The 11,400-nt window shown below is 48.7% G+C and overlaps 1 protein-coding gene across 3 annotated transcripts in view; it reads right to left on the bottom strand.

Moving 5' to 3' along the window:
• Window positions 1–11,089, bottom strand: part of BICRAL (BICRA like chromatin remodeling complex associated protein) — a 79,663-nt gene extending 68,574 nt beyond the window's left edge. For all 3 annotated transcript variants that reach the window (XM_068232970.1, XM_068232969.1, XM_068232968.1), the window contains exon 1: window positions 10,972–11,089. The gene's annotated coding sequence lies outside the window, so the exon portion shown is untranslated. The remainder of the gene's footprint in view (window positions 1–10,971) is intronic.
• Window positions 11,090–11,400: the final 311 nt, after the last annotated feature.

The raw sequence follows: 11,400 nt of genomic DNA on the forward strand, positions 1-11,400 counted from the left end.
TGATTTCTTGATGACTATGATTGTTTTTAACAGTAATTCAGTGAAAAAAACTGTGGGTTGTTCCAATGTTTTTGGTATGTGTATGTCTCTTGTGGGGAGGGGGGCTGTGTGGGTGGCGCCAGCTCTATCATTGCCATATATTCCCCCAGATGTTTTGATGCCGTCCCAAAGAAGCCACATATTCCCCTTTATTTTGCAAGCCTTTTCTATCTATGGGTGGTTTTTCTAAAATCCACCACTAGATGGCAGCAGTGTATCCCTTCCCACACATCCTGAGGCAACTCAGTGTACGTCTATACGTATGAGTCTGTGAGACACGCTGCTGGAGCGCAATGCGCACCAGCGCTGGGGGCTGCCGGGATTTCCGGCTTGACACGGAAGCAGCAGCTACAAGGCGAACTGGAGCTGGCGGCGTCGCGCTCCCGACTTTGATTGGCCAGGCCACCTTTGTTAATACAAGACAGGTGAGTCCATAGTGTTTGAAGGGATGGGGACACGTGGATTGGATGGCAGACATTTTGGGGGCGGGTGTCGCAATTTCGCACCTGGGGGCAATTGGGCTGGCGCATCAGTACATAGCCTGACTCTCCACGGGAAGGGGGTGTTCGGTCTCGAGAAAGCCCTAAGTGGGGGCGAAACGGCCGTCGACTCATCCTCTGCACCTCTAGATCTTCTGATGTGCCTGATAAGTATATATTTTTAAACAGTGTGCCAAGTTTTTTCATTTTTAATGATGTTGAAATAAATGGAAACTTTTAAAGTGATGGTGAGCTGCTCCTGGAATCTGTACCCCTCTCTACCAAAACAATGAATAATCTATGCAATTATATCCGGTTGATGCACCACCAATGTTGAAGTTATTACAAGTTTATCCTAATTTGAGTGCACTCGCCACATTTGGTCTCTATTCAAAATAAATATACAGGGGACTTCAGACTGTCACCCAAAGAATTGTGAAGGATAGTTTTTATAACAAAATTAAAGGACAACTGAAGTGAGAAGAATATGGAGACTGCCATATTGATTTCCTTTTAAACAATACCAGTTGCTTGGCAGCCCTGCTGATCTATTTGGCTGCAGTGTTTGAATCACACCAGAAACAAGCATGCAGCTAATCTTGTACTGGGGGCACCTATTCCTGGCTACCTATACTGGCTGCACCTATTACTGTCTACATATACTGGAGGCACCTATTTCTAGCTATATATACTGGGGGCACCTATTCCTGGCTACCTATACTGGCTGCACCTATTTCTAGCTATCTATACTGGGGGCACCTATTCTGGCTGCACCTATTTCTAGCTATCTCTACTGGGGGCACCTATTCCTGGCTACCTATACTGGGGCACCTATTACTGTCTACATATACTGGAGGCACCTACGCCTGGCTACCTATACTGGCTGCACCTATTACTGTCTACATATACTGGAGGCACCTATACCTGACTACCATACAGGTGGGGGGGGGGGGGGGGTGAGGGAGTGGAGTGCAGTAAAAACAGCACCAGAGATTTGGGCGCCGCCTTAGGCCGTAATAGGAATTGCAGCTATAGTGGCGCTCAGTAAGTAATTTGAGTGCCATCAAAAGACGGAGCCCAAATTACTATAAAAACAGTGCAATTCAGCCGCCAGCAATAGCTGGAAGCAGAATTACATCTTTTACCACTATCCATGGCGACTTGGAGGGGAAATAGTATTTAATACCGCCGGGACTTTTGCAGGAGCAGGGTGAGCCGTTTTACGGCACTGGGCAGCAGAACAGGGACAGGCATGGCATAGTGGCACAGGGGCAGGCATGTTGGTCCAGCACAGGTGGGAAGGCATGGCATAGTAACGCAGGGGCAACAGAACAGATTTATTTTGCACAATTCACCGATGAAATTGACACCGTTGGCTGGTTTTACACCTATTGTTTGCAGTACGATGCTCTTGCCGCATCGCAAAAAAAGTCAAGCATATGACTCTGCGACAGAGTGAGCCAAAAAAAATCATATGCATAGCGCCGCCCCTGGTCAGCGACGTACTTCCTGCTGGGCAGGAAGTCACTGGGATTCCAGCCGGCCATCACATAAGCACCATGCTCCGACGTTTACACTTGCTGCGTTGCTCATAGACTTCGATTACCCCAAGCTCAAAGCGTTTAGAAGTCTATTTTATACTCACCTGGGGTTTCTTCCAACCTCTAACAGCCATGTCAGCCCCTCGCTGCAGCTCCAGTCCTCCTCGGTGTCCAACAATGGTCGTGACTACTGCGCCCGCACGGCCACGTCACCTAGCACAAACTGCACTTGCGCAGTAGTAGTGCACAAAAGAGCCGATCCCGCCGGCGGGTCGCGATCATTACAGGCAGCCTGTGGGACACCTAGGAGCACCGGAGTTGTGGCGGAGGACTGACATGGCTGCTGGAGCTGGAGGAAGCCAGAGGTGAGTAAAAAATAGATTAGAAGCTTTGCCTCGTGAGTCCTTTAAGCGCGTTGCTTGCGGGAACAAGAGGATTTTTACTTACCTTTCGGCCCCCTCTGTGTCCCCCTGGTCCAATCTTTCAGCCAGTATACATACCTGGTGCTTCCTCCAGCCCCATGCGCACAGATCGCTTTCACGCCACCGTCCTGAGCCTTTTGTATCACTGATACCAGGTCCCGCAACTTCGGCACCTGCTGGAGAGATACGTAGAGAGCGCACTTCTCTTGAGCAGACTGGCCGAAGTTACGGGACCCAGTACCAGCGATACAGAAGACTGAGGATGGCGGCATGGGAGCGATCCGTGTGCATGGGGCTGGAGGAAGCACCAGGTATGTATAAAACTTATTTTATATTATCTCTGGTTTCCTTTAAATAGAACCTGAGGTGGATCTTCGGGGGCAGATGGAACACAGAACCATGTCTTCTGCCTCATCACATGCCTCTGTATCCCCCAACCACCGCTCTCTGCCCCCCCACCACCGCCACGCTATAGGCCCCCGAGTTTAGCAACAAGATTTGTCACTAAGTCGGAGTTAAAACACAGAGGAATTCCCTGATAAAAACTCCAGGGTTGTTCCTACAGGGTTTCCTGAACTGCCATTGGGCAGCTCTCTCTCCCTGGCTGCGCCCTCTGCACGCTATGAGAGACACACAGTCTCTCAGTGCAGTGTCGTGACCCAGAGGTCACTCAAAAAGTGGGCCATTGCGGCCCACAGGAGTGGCGGTTTTTGCAGCTGAGCGGAATAGGTAGCCTACTTTTTTTTTTCATTTTTTGAGCCCTTCTTGGGCTCTCTTTAAAGGAAAACTTAAGTCAACAAAAAAAAATTAGATTTACTCACCTGGGGCTTCCCTGAGCCCCCAGCAGCCGATCGGTGCCCTCGCAGCCCCGCTCTGACGCTCCAGGACCCGCCAGCGAACACTTCCGGTTTGGCCGTCACCGGCTGACAGGCATGGGAACGCGAGTGATTCTTCACGTTCCCAGCCTGTATATCGCCCCCTATGGTGCTACTGCAACCAGCTGGCCGCAATAGCAGCATAGGGGGCGATATACAGGCTGGGAACGCGAAGAATCACTCGCGTTCCCATGCCTATCGGCAGGTGACGGCCAAACCGGAATTGTTCGCCGGCGGGTCCTGGAGCGTCAGAGCAGGGCTGCGAGGGCACCGATCGGCTGCTGGGGGCTGAGGGAAGCCCCAGGTGAGTAAATCTAATTTTTTTTTGTTGACTTAAGTTTTCCTTTGAGGGCTTGTTTCCACTATAGCGAATCCGCATGCGGGCACTGCATGCGGATTCGCATACTTAATGTTAGTGGATGGGGCTGTTTCCACGTGTGCGGCGGCGTATTTCGGTGCGGGGAAAATCTGCACGACAGGGTCGTGCAGATTCGCGTGCGGCAGGAATGCGGGCGAATCGCCGCTAATGTATTCAATAGGGAAATCGCATGCGGCTTTGTCATGCGGATTTTCCCGCGATTTCGCATGGAACTTAACACAGGCAGTGACATGGTTAAATTCGCATGGCTCCTTGCCATGCGAAATCGCGGGGAAATCCGCATGGGGAAACGCAGCCGCATGCGATTTCTTCAGCGGTGGAATCCAGGCGATTCCGCACCGCTACAGTGGAAACAAGCCCTAAGGGGGCAGCAGCAACACATTAAAATCTGTGACTGGTTTAGTCGCAGGCTATTGGCATTGGGCTGTCCAGGTGTATGCCTTCACAATTGTACTCCTGAAGCCGGGAGCGTACTGTGCATGCGCAGTTCATACAGACTTGTCCAGAACGTTCCTGACCATGGGAGCATGATCGAAGAGGCACGCAGTCCCTAACAGCGCATGTACAGTAGCCCTTAAGTTACGGATTTTAATTTGGCTACAGCAGTACAATGGATAAGACCAAGAGGACACAGAGGGAAATGAGACAGACTACTACTAACCCTGCTGGAAGGAGCCCCAGGAAAGTAAAAATCATCTTGTTCTTCCCCCATCTCAAGTTTACTTGAATTAAAGTGTACCAGACGTGAGCTAAAAGTTGTTAAAGGATACCCGAACTGACATGGGGCATGATGAGATAGACATGGGTATGTACAGTGCCTAGCACACAAATAACTATGCCATGTTCCTTTTTTTTTTCCTTTCTTTACCTGAAAGAGTTAAATATCAGGTATGAAAGTGGCTGACTCGGTCCTGACTTAGACAGGAAGTAACTACAGTGTGACCCTCACTGATATGAAATTACCCTTTTTACCTCTTTCTTGATCTCAGAAGCAATTTTTCTGCTAGAAAAGTGTTTTATAGTTGGAATTTCTTATCAGTGAGGGTCACACTGTAGTCACTTCCGGTCTGAGTCAGCCACTTACATACCTGATATTTAACTCTTTCAGGCAGAGAAAGAAAAAAAAGTTACACGGCATAGTTATTAGTGTGCTTGGCACTATGTCTATCTCATCATGTCACGTCAGTTCGGGTATCCTTTAAAATGTATAGACTGCGAAAAGGGAAGCATATCTTCTTTCCTTGCGTTCCACCGCTCGCCGCTTGATTTCCTGCAATGTCGCCCTTGTGTCCAAAGCTGCCTGTGTAGAGGAGAATCCGTTTTACTATTCATTTTCACTGCCCCTCTATGTATCCGGATCCATGTGCGGTCCGTGAAAATCCTGCAAATCCAGACCGTCCGTTCAGTTTTTCAAAACTGATCCACCAGAACGGAGACGGATCCGGGGTTTTTTTGAGTGAAGACTGATTTTTTTTTTACATTGGCATCTGTGGCTCCGGTTTTGATCCAGGCCAAAAACCAGAGCCACGGATACGTTTTTTGAAAAAAGTGTGAACCTACTCGAACTGGAACTCAGGCATCAGTCTCAACTAACCGGCATACCTGGCAGGGGATAATGGGGGCGATCACTGCAGTTTGCAAAGAATTGCGCAGCGGAAGTGACTTGCAGACCCCAGCAGCTTTATATCCTCCTCATACAGGCCCCTACCGTGTCACCTGACCTGCATGAGGTCAGGTGACACATCAGAGCCATACACGCAGAACAGCGCAAAGCTGCTGGGAGCTGTAGGGGGAGCAGCCTGGATGACTTGTATGTGATTTGCTGTGAAACCACTGCCCTGCCTGTCACCCGGGGGTGGAGGTTAGTGTCATATTTATCCCTGGTTGCTTAACTTCTTAAAGTGGATCCGAGATGAAAAACTAACTATAACAAGTAACTTGTCTATATATCATATCTAAAGTTTAGATAGTTTACACAGCAAAACTGGCTGCATACAGCTTAACCACTTGAGGACCCACCCTTTACCCCCCCCTTAAGGACCAGCGCTGGTTTGATTGATCTGTGCTGGGTGGGCTCTGCAGCCCCCAGCACAGATCAGGGTGCAGGCAGGGAGATCAGATTGCCCCCCTTTTTTCCCCCCTATGGGGATGATGTGCTGGGGGGGGTCTGATCTCTCCTGCCTGCTGTGGGTGGCGAGGGGGGCACCTCAAAGCCCCCCTCCACGGCGAAATTCCCCCCTCCCTCTCCTACCTGCTGCCTCCCCCGGTGATCGGGGCTGCACAGGACGGCTATCCGTCCTGTGCAGCCAGTGACAGGACGTCCCCTGTCACATGGCGGCGATCCCCGGCCGCTGATTGGCCGGGGATCGCCGATCTGCCTTACGGCGCTGCTGCGCAGCAGCGCCGTACAAATGTAAACAAAGCGGATTATTTCCGCTTGTGTTTACATCTAGCCTGCGAACCGCCATCGGCGGCCCGCAGGCTATTCACGGAGCCCCCCGCCGTGATTTGACAGGAAGCAGCCGCTCGTACGAGCAGCTGCTTCCTGATTAATTAGGCTGCAGCTGGCGACGCAGTACTGCGTCGCTGGTCCTGCAGCTGCCACTTTGCCGACGCACGTTATGAGTGTGCGGTCGGCAAGTGGTTAAACAGTTGATGATTTATTCCTGTGATACAATGAGAGCAGCCATGTTCTGTTTGTCATCATTACACTGCTCCAGCCCTGCCTCCAGTTCACTTCTGGAATTTGAGACTCTAAAGTCTGAAAACCACTGCACCTGCGTTGCCGTGTCCTCGCTCCCGCTGACATCACCAGGAGCGTACTGTGCAGGCCCACTATGGTCTGTGCCTGAGCGTACTGCTCTTGGTGACATCAGTGGGAGCGAGGACATGGCAACGCACACACGCAGTGGTTTTCAGACTTTAAAGTCTGAAATTCCAGAAGTGAACCGGAGGCGTGGCCAGAGCATCGGTGAGTGGCTGGGCGGGCACAGGATGTCTGCGGGGGATCATTAGAAGCCCCGGGTAAGTTCAACTCATTAACCCCCCCCCCTGCTTACCCTACAGTATTCCTTTAAAGAGAACCCGATGTGGGATTTCATTATGTTAGTGGGGCACAGAGGCTGGTTGTGCACACTAACACCAGCCTCTGTTGCCCTATGCTGTGTCTCCAGGACCCCCCTGCACACCGCTATACCCCCGCAGTGCTGGTGACATGCAGCGTGTCGCCAGCACAATGTTTATCTAAGCGCTGTCTGTCAGCGCCTCTCCCCCGCATCCGCGCTACCCGCCCATGTCCCTTCCCTCCCGCTGATTGGAGGGAAGTGACGCAGCGGGTAGCGCTGATGCAGAGGAGGGGGAGCGGTGCTGACTGACAGCGCTTAGATAAACATTGTGCTGGCGACACGCTGCATGTCACCAGCACTGCGGGGGTATAGCGGCGTGCAGGGGGGACATGGAGGCACACCATGGGGCAACAGAGGCTGGTGTTATGTTAGTGTGCACAACCAGCCTCTGTGCCCCACTAACATAATTAATTACCACCTCGGGATCTCTTTAAGGCGCGTACACACGCCGTACTTTTTCAAACGACTGTTCTGTCAGACCCTCCAGTGGGGCAATCGTTCTGCCGACAGTAGGACGTGAGTACAGGCTGTTGGGAGACTGATAAGACTGTTTTTGACTGATCTGCTCGAAAACAGTATTATCAGTCTGCCGACAGCTTGTACTCACATGCAACTGTCAGCAGAACGATCGTCCCGCGGGAGGGTCTGACGGACCCGTTGTTTGAAAAAGTAAGGCGTGTACGTGCCTTTAAAGGGACTCCGAGCACCTCTCATGGGCATGCCTTTAACTCCAACCAGTACTGCAAAGAGACATACCTTTCTGTAGCTTGTGCTCTCCTCTTTCATTTAGGGCTGGTGCACACCAAAACCCGCTAGCAGATCCGCAAAATGCTAGCAGATTTTTAAACGCTTTTTTTTATTTTTATGAGGCGTTTTGCTAGCATTTTGCGGATTGCTGCTGCGGTTTTCAGTATAGTAGATTTCATATATTGTTACAGTAAAGCTGTTACTGAACAGCTTCTGTAACAAAAACGCCTGCAAAACCGCTCTGAAGTGCCGTTTTTCAGAGCGGTTTGCGTTTTTCCTATACTTAACATTGAGGCAGAAACGCATCCGAAATCCAAAAAATGCCTCACCCAGGCATTTTTCGTTTCTGCAAAACGCCTGCCGCTCTGGTGTGCACCACCCCATTGAGATACATTGACCAAGCAGATCCGCAGCCGCAAGCGGATCTGAAAACGCCCAAAAAGCCGCTCGGTGTGCACCAGCCCTTAATGCATGAATCGCCAGTCTACACCAATTAGTTTTCGTTCAATTTCAGTTTAAAAAGTGTGGCTGCCATCTTGGCTATGTTAGAACTTCCTGGTCACCCGTCTTCTCTGTTAGAGAAGTGCATCACCGAATGAAGCAGGAAGAGGAAACGACACACATGGCTACTTGATTCACACATAAAAAAAAGGTGTAAAATCCACTCAGTTTGACAGCATCTGTTTTGTATGTTTCTATGGCTGTATTCACACATAAAAGATGTCCACTTTCGATCCAATCCTGCCAGTATTCTATGGGCGTATTCACACACACACACACACACACACAAAAGGTGTCCATTTCCAGTCTAGCCAGATAAAACTGATGCAAAACTAACAGGGCTGGAAATGTACAGATTTATATGCAAGCCAAGCATCACACATATAGCATGTCTTCATGTCCAGCACAGGGCTAGTAATTCACCAAATATGCTACTTTCCCTTCCAGAGAATTTACAGACCTGAGCATGCACTCAATCAGGTTTTGAGAGCTGTCCATCAATTTTTTTGATGATAAAAAAACTGGATTATGCAAACTCTGATTTGATAAGAACTTCCCTTTGCAATTTTGAGAATCCCATGTGGGGACTGCCATTCACTTTGAGGGGGGGGGGGGTTCAGTTTATCCCCCACAAATTCTCATCAAAGATAACTGATTGCCAGTGCCTCGGGTTTGCAAATCTGATTCACCTTTCAATCATCGTTGGATCACTTGTCCATTTATATTTTGGAACACCAACAGTCTGTTCCAAACATTGTTTTTATAAATTATTCAAAGAATAGATAATCAATAGAACAGGAGTAGGAACTAAAGAGCAGTAGTACTCCCTCCATTATAAAACTAATCCTGGAAAGCCCACACACACCATCCTCATGCTTTATCAACCAAATGGGCACATAACACTCGCCTAAACCAAGTATTTAAACAAAAACAAAAAACAAAAAATACACACAAATCAGACTGATGACAGATCTCGACAACCATTGCATTTATTTGTCAATCAAAATAATTATAAAGTATTTTGGCAACTGGGTAGCCTTTCCCTGTGTATACAGGCATCTGATAACAGCTATGAATAAATCATCTATATTTCAAGAACTCTCATATAAAAAAATACACCATCTTCATCAACATTCTGATAGGTGACAGTTTATGTCCCCATCAGTCATTCAGCTATACATCAACATCAGACCAAAAATAAAGAAAAAAAAACCTCAACCATCAGATCCTGTATAAATGTATAGAATGTTTAAGTAAAACATTAAAAAATAAAACAATAAAAATGATGCAAAATGTCAAAACAAACACAGAAAACGCGTTTTATTGATCAGATGTCCCAGCAGAGCGTCTATGAGCCGTGGCCAGGCTGCTGCCCGCCCGGGAGAGGAATGTGAAGATCAGCACAATGGAGGCCGTGCAGTAAGTACGCCATCCCGCCTGGCCCGCAGCCAACAGCCGCCGCCATCTTCCCTCCACCCCAAACAACGGAGAAAAGACAGGAAACCGACCTCATAACGCAATAAAAACAGCAAATTGCGTCAGAAAACCGAAAAACAATGTGAAAAAAGCCACCATCGAATCCGGCGAGATATAGATATCAGTGTCAGCCTATGAAAAATCAGAAAACACTGCAAGGGCTCGCTGCCATTTTAGAAACCCGGAGGCCGAAGTGCTATCGTGCGAAATACCCCTGAAAATGCGCGGAAAGATCGAACGAAGCCTCGTGTGATCAGCGGGCGCGGCTGGAGAGGGAGAGAGCACGCTGCGGCGCGAGCGGACAGGATGCGAGGATCGGAACGTTCAGAACGCTGGGGCGCGAGGGCAGAACGCCGCGGAAACATAACGATCTCGCGCCAGCCCAGCCGCACAATCCTCTCCCCAGGGAGGCGACGGCTCCCGCCTCGGCAGCGCCCTAAACCAGCCCAAAATAGAGGGAAAAATGTCCACAGCACGGCAGTCAGACCAAATAAGATCCAGTGAACGATGAGTGAGCAAAAAAAAGCGCCATCAGCGGCCATTACAGGCCGAGCTCTCGGCTACAGCAAAGCATCAGGAGATAGAGCAGCGCGTCCAGCGAGGGGGGAAACGGGAGGGGAGAGAACTCCGGCGTCCTCCCCGCAGCAGCCGACCTCGGTGTAATAAAAGCCGCCGAACGCCAGCAACCGAGCAGAAAGAAAGGGGAGGGGATTGCTAAAGATTATTTTTCTTTTCTATTTTTTCCCCCTCTTATGGTGGCGATCCAGCGTTGGGAGGAGGAGAAGGGGGGGAGGTGGGAGGAAAAAAAAACCAGAGAGAGAAAAACTAATTTTAAACCGGCTCACATCAATGAGTCACTGAAAGAAGAGTTTTTCTTTCTCCCCCCCCCCCCTTCAATTTGCATCAAGAGAAGAAGAAAAAAAAATACAAACTACCCCTCCCTTGTTACACTGTCACCTTTCTCTGGCTACTTTCCTTACCACCTCCAGCTAAAAAACAAGCTTCCCCCTCCCCTGATCCTCAACTACCCCCACCCCACCCCCTATAGGAAATATAGATACTGGGATAAATATTTCATTCTTTCCCTTTTTTGTAAGTGCCAAAAAGAGAGAGGAGTCAGAGGAGAGGGGGGATAAGGCAGCAGCCAATGGCTCTCCAGGCTGAAACCTCATCTGCTGGCTTTTTGGCAACTGTTTATTATTATTTTTATTTGCTCCTCTGTTTCTATTTTGTTCTCCTGGTCTGGTCTGGAGATAGATTTCTCCCCCCCGTCTTTTTTTTTCTCTCCCTCCCCGAAGGAAGGAAGGGAGGAAGGAGGTTTTTTTTTTTTTTTTTCTTCCTTGAAATTTTTATCACAAAATTATAATACACTCAAAGGGAAACTCACCGTCATGAAAAAGCAGTGCCTTGTCAACGGGGTTTCTTCGCCATCACATCAGGGGCTGGCAGTGTAAAGAGAGAGAGAGAGAGAGCAGCACGAGCCTCGCTCAGCCACAAGGAGGGAGAGAGAGAGCGGAGCCCAGGGAGAGAGAGGGGGGCACACGTACTAAGCACACACACACACTCACACATGCAAAAAAAAAAAAAAAAAAAACCACAATGAAAATATATTTATATATTTTTAAATATTTTTTTTTCTACTACGTCTCAGATTTTTTTTTTCCTATTTTTTTTCTTCTTGGTAATTTTTTTTATTTTTATTGACACAGCAAAAAAAAAAAAAAAACTTTGCAAAGCGTTCAGCTGGCATTTGTGAATATGATTTATTTATTTATTTTTAAGAAAGCAACATGCTCAATCTTGTTTTGCAATGCTA

The sequence above is a fragment of the Hyperolius riggenbachi genome, chromosome 4, assembly GCF_040937935.1.
Source record: "Hyperolius riggenbachi isolate aHypRig1 chromosome 4, aHypRig1.pri, whole genome shotgun sequence".
NCBI classification, from domain to species: Eukaryota; Metazoa; Chordata; class Amphibia; order Anura; family Hyperoliidae; genus Hyperolius; species Hyperolius riggenbachi.